We start from the raw sequence: 5,000 nt of genomic DNA, 5'->3' as shown, positions 1-5,000 counted from the left end.
AGGGCCTCCGGGGGTTCCAGGGGCTCCAGGGGGTGCTTGGTGGAGGCCATGCCCAGCCAGAGTGGCCCTTCCCCGGGGTGAGTCTGGGGAGAGTGGGGGGTGGCTCTGGGGGTGCTCCGGGGGCTCCAGGGGGTGCTCGGCGGAGGCCATGCCCAGCCAGAGTGTCCCTTCCCCGGGGTGAGTCTGGAGGAGTGGGGGGTGGCCCTGGAGGTGCTCCGGGGGCTCCAGGGGCTCCAGGGGGTGCTCGGCGGAGGCCATGCCCAGCCAGAGTGTCCCTTCCCCGGGGTGAGTCTGGAGGAGTGGGGGGTGGCTCTGGAGGTGCTCCGGGGGCTCCAGGGGGTGCTTGGTGGAGACCATGCCCAGCCAGAGTGTCCCTTCCCCGGGGTGAGTCTGGGGAGAGTGGGGGGTGGCTCTGGGGGTGCTCCGGGGGCTCCAGGGGGTGCTTGGTGGAGACCATGCCCAGCCAGAGTGGCCCTTCCCCGGGGTGAGTCTGGGGAGAGTGGGGGGTGGCTCTGGAGGGCCTCCGGGGGTTCCAGGGGTTCCAGGGGTTCCAGGGGGTGCTCGGTGGAGGCCATGCCCAGCCAGAGTGGCCCTTCCCCGGGCAGAGTCTGGGGAGAGTGGGGGGTGGCTCTGGAGGTGCTCCGGGGGCTCCAGGGGCTGCTTGGTGGAGACCATGCCCAGCCAGAGTGGCCCTTCCCCCGGGTGAGTCTGGGGACAGTGGGGGGTGGCCCTGGAGGGCCTCCGGGGGTTCCAGGGGGTGCTCGGCGGAGGCCATGCCCGGCCAGAGTGTCCCTTCCCCGGGCAGAGTCTGGGGAGAGTGGGGGGTGGCTCTGGAGGTGCTCCGGGGGCTCCAGGGGTTCCAGGGGGTGGTCGGCGGAGGCCATGCCCAGCCAGAGTGTCCCTTCCCCGGGGTGAGTCTGGAGGAGAGTGGGGGGTGGCTCTGGGGGTGCTCCGGGGGCTCCAGGGGGTGCTCGGCGGAGGCCATGCCCAGCCAGAGTGTCCCTTCCCCGGGGTGAGTCTGGAGGAGTGGGGGGTGGCCCTGGAGGTGCTCCGGGGGCTCCAGGGGCTCCAGGGGGTGCTCGGTGGGGGCCATGCCCAGCCAGAGTGTCCCTTCCCCGGGGTGAGTCTGGAGGAGTGGGGGGTGGCTCTGGAGGTGCTCCGGGGGCTCCAGGGGGTGCTTGGTGGAGACCATGCCCAGCCAGAGTGGCCCTCCCCCGGGGTGAGTCTGGGGAGAGTGGGGGGTGGCTCTGGAGGGCCTCCGGGGGTTCCAGGGGCTCCAGGGGGTGCTTGGTGGAGGCCATGCCCAGCCAGAGTGTCCCTTCCCCGGGGTGAGTCTGGAGGAGTGGGGGGTGGCTCTGGAGGTGCTCCGGGGGCTCCAGGGGGTGCTTGGTGGAGACCATGCCCAGCCAGAGTGGCCCTCCCCCGGGGTGAGTCTGGGGAGAGTGGGGGGTGGCTCTGGAGGGCCTCCGGGGGTTCCAGGGGCTCCAGGGGGTGCTTGGTGGAGGCCATGCCCAGCCAGAGTGTCCCTTCCCCGGGGTGAGTCTGGGGTGAGTGGGGGGTGGCTCTGGGGGTGCTCCGGGGGCTCCAGGGGGTGGTCGGCGGAGGCCATGCCCAGCCAGAGTGTCCCTTCCCCGGGGTGAGTCTGGGGAGAGTGGGGGGTGGCTCTGGGGGTGCTCCGGGGGCTCCAGGGGGTGCTTGGTGGAGACCATGCCCAGCCAGAGTGTCCCTTCCCCGGGGTGAGTCTGGAGGAGTGGGGGGTGGCCCTGGAGGTGCTCCGGGGGCTCCAGGGGCTCCAGGGGGTGCTCGGTGGGGGCCATGCCCAGCCAGAGTGTCCCTTCCCCGGGGTGAGTCTGGAGGAGTGGGGGGTGGCTCTGGAGGTGCTCCGGGGGCTCCAGGGGGTGCTCAGTGGAGGCCATGCCCAGCCAGAGTGGCCCTTCCCCGGGCAGAGTCTGGAGGAGTGGGGGGTGGCTCTGGAGGTGCTCCGGGGGCTCCAGGGGTTCCAGGGGGTGGTCGGCGGAGGCCATGCCCAGCCAGAGTGGCCCTTCCCCGGGGTGAGTCTGGAGGAGTGGGGGGTGGCCCTGGAGGTGCTCCGGGGGCTCCAGGGGCTCCAGGGGGTGCTCGGCGGAGGCCATGCCCAGCCAGAGTGTCCCTTCCCCGGGGTGAGTCTGGAGGAGTGGGGGGTGGCTCTGGAGGTGCTCCGGGGGCTCCAGGGGGTGCTTGGTGGAGACCATGCCCAGCCAGAGTGTCCCTTCCCCGGGGTGAGTCTGGGGAGAGTGGGGGGTGGCTCTGGGGGTGCTCCGGGGGCTCCAGGGGGTGCTTGGTGGAGACCATGCCCAGCCAGAGTGGCCCTTCCCCGGGGTGAGTCTGGGGAGAGTGGGGGGTGGCTCTGGAGGGCCTCCGGGGGTTCCAGGGGTTCCAGGGGTTCCAGGGGGTGCTCGGTGGAGGCCATGCCCAGCCAGAGTGGCCCTTCCCCGGGCAGAGTCTGGGGAGAGTGGGGGGTGGCTCTGGAGGTGCTCCGGGGGCTCCAGGGGCTGCTTGGTGGAGACCATGCCCAGCCAGAGTGGCCCTTCCCCCGGGTGAGTCTGGGGACAGTGGGGGGTGGCCCTGGAGGGCCTCCGGGGGTTCCAGGGGGTGCTCGGCGGAGGCCATGCCCGGCCAGAGTGTCCCTTCCCCGGGCAGAGTCTGGGGAGAGTGGGGGGTGGCTCTGGAGGTGCTCCGGGGGCTCCAGGGGTTCCAGGGGGTGGTCGGCGGAGGCCATGCCCAGCCAGAGTGTCCCTTCCCCGGGGTGAGTCTGGAGGAGAGTGGGGGGTGGCTCTGGGGGTGCTCCGGGGGCTCCAGGGGGTGCTCGGCGGAGGCCATGCCCAGCCAGAGTGTCCCTTCCCCGGGGTGAGTCTGGAGGAGTGGGGGGTGGCCCTGGAGGTGCTCCGGGGGCTCCAGGGGCTCCAGGGGGTGCTCGGTGGGGGCCATGCCCAGCCAGAGTGTCCCTTCCCCGGGGTGAGTCTGGAGGAGTGGGGGGTGGCTCTGGAGGTGCTCCGGGGGCTCCAGGGGGTGCTTGGTGGAGACCATGCCCAGCCAGAGTGGCCCTCCCCCGGGGTGAGTCTGGGGAGAGTGGGGGGTGGCTCTGGAGGGCCTCCGGGGGTTCCAGGGGCTCCAGGGGGTGCTTGGTGGAGGCCATGCCCAGCCAGAGTGTCCCTTCCCCGGGGTGAGTCTGGAGGAGTGGGGGGTGGCTCTGGAGGTGCTCCGGGGGCTCCAGGGGGTGCTTGGTGGAGACCATGCCCAGCCAGAGTGGCCCTCCCCCGGGGTGAGTCTGGGGAGAGTGGGGGGTGGCTCTGGAGGGCCTCCGGGGGTTCCAGGGGCTCCAGGGGGTGCTTGGTGGAGGCCATGCCCAGCCAGAGTGTCCCTTCCCCGGGGTGAGTCTGGGGTGAGTGGGGGGTGGCTCTGGGGGTGCTCCGGGGGCTCCAGGGGGTGGTCGGCGGAGGCCATGCCCAGCCAGAGTGTCCCTTCCCCGGGGTGAGTCTGGGGAGAGTGGGGGGTGGCTCTGGGGGTGCTCCGGGGGCTCCAGGGGGTGCTTGGTGGAGACCATGCCCAGCCAGAGTGTCCCTTCCCCGGGGTGAGTCTGGAGGAGTGGGGGGTGGCCCTGGAGGTGCTCCGGGGGCTCCAGGGGCTCCAGGGGGTGCTCGGTGGGGGCCATGCCCAGCCAGAGTGTCCCTTCCCCGGGGTGAGTCTGGAGGAGTGGGGGGTGGCTCTGGAGGTGCTCCGGGGGCTCCAGGGGGTGCTTGGTGGAGACCATGCCCAGCCAGAGTGGCCCTCCCCCGGGGTGAGTCTGGGGAGAGTGGGGGGTGGCTCTGGAGGGCCTCCGGGGGTTCCAGGGGCTCCAGGGGGTGCTTGGTGGAGGCCATGCCCAGCCAGAGTGTCCCTTCCCCGGGGTGAGTCTGGGGTGAGTGGGGGGTGGCTCTGGGGGTGCTCCGGGGGCTCCAGGGGGTGCTCGGCGGAGGCCATGCCCAGCCAGAGTGGCCCTTCCCCGGGGTGAGTCTGGGGAGAGTGGGGGGTGGCTCTGGGGGTGCTCCGGGGGCTCCAGGGGGTGCTTGGTGGAGACCATGCCCAGCCAGAGTGGCCCTTCCCCGGGCAGAGTCTGGGGAGAGTGGGGGGTGGCTCTGGAGGTGCTCCGGGGGCTCCAGGGGTTCCAGGGGGTGCTCAGTGGGGGCCATGCCCAGGCAGAGTGTCCCTTCCCCGGGGTGAGTCTGGAGGAGTGGGGGGTGGCTCTGGAGGTGCTCCGGGGGCTCCAGGGGGTGCTTGGTGGAGACCATGCCCAGCCAGAGTGTCCCTTCCCCGGGGTGAGTCTGGGGAGAGTGGGGGGTGGCTCTGGGGGTGCTCCGGGGGCTCCAGGGGGTGCTTGGTGGAGACCATGCCCAGCCAGAGTGGCCCTTCCCCGGGGTGAGTCTGGGGAGAGTGGGGGGTGGCTCTGGAGGGCCTCCGGGGGTTCCAGGGGTTCCAGGGGGTGCTCGGTGGAGGCCATGCCCAGCCAGAGTGGCCCTTCCCCGGGCAGAGTCTGGGGAGAGTGGGGGGTGGCTCTGGAGGTGCTCCGGGGGCTCCAGGGGCTGCTTGGTGGAGACCATGCCCAGCCAGAGTGGCCCTTCCCCCGGGTGAGTCTGGGGACAGTGGGGGGTGGCTCTGGAGGGCCTCCGGGGGCTCCAGTGGCTCCAGGGGGTGCTCAGCGGAGGCCATGCCCAGCCAGAGTGGCCCTTCCCCGGCCTCATATGCGGCAGAGTGCGGGGTGAGCAAAATGGGTTAAAATGGGTTAAAATGTGAAAAAAAAAAAAAAAAAAAAAAAAAAACACCAAAATGAGCAAAATGAAATAATCCCCCATCATCAGTGCACTGTTTGACCCCTGAAAAGCACTCCCCTGGGGCCTGGAGGTGATCTGACCATCAGAGTATAGCACCCTATGCCCCTGAGGGACTTAGAGTAAAAACCGAAATAGTACACTATTCCCGAAAAG

Source organism: Eucyclogobius newberryi, unplaced genomic scaffold (assembly GCF_026437365.1).
Source record: "Eucyclogobius newberryi isolate DKJ021-1_F unplaced genomic scaffold, fEucNew1.0.hap1 SCAF_79, whole genome shotgun sequence".
In the NCBI taxonomy this organism is placed as follows: Eukaryota; Metazoa; Chordata; class Actinopteri; order Gobiiformes; family Gobiidae; genus Eucyclogobius; species Eucyclogobius newberryi.
This window is presented reverse-complemented; position numbering follows the sequence as displayed.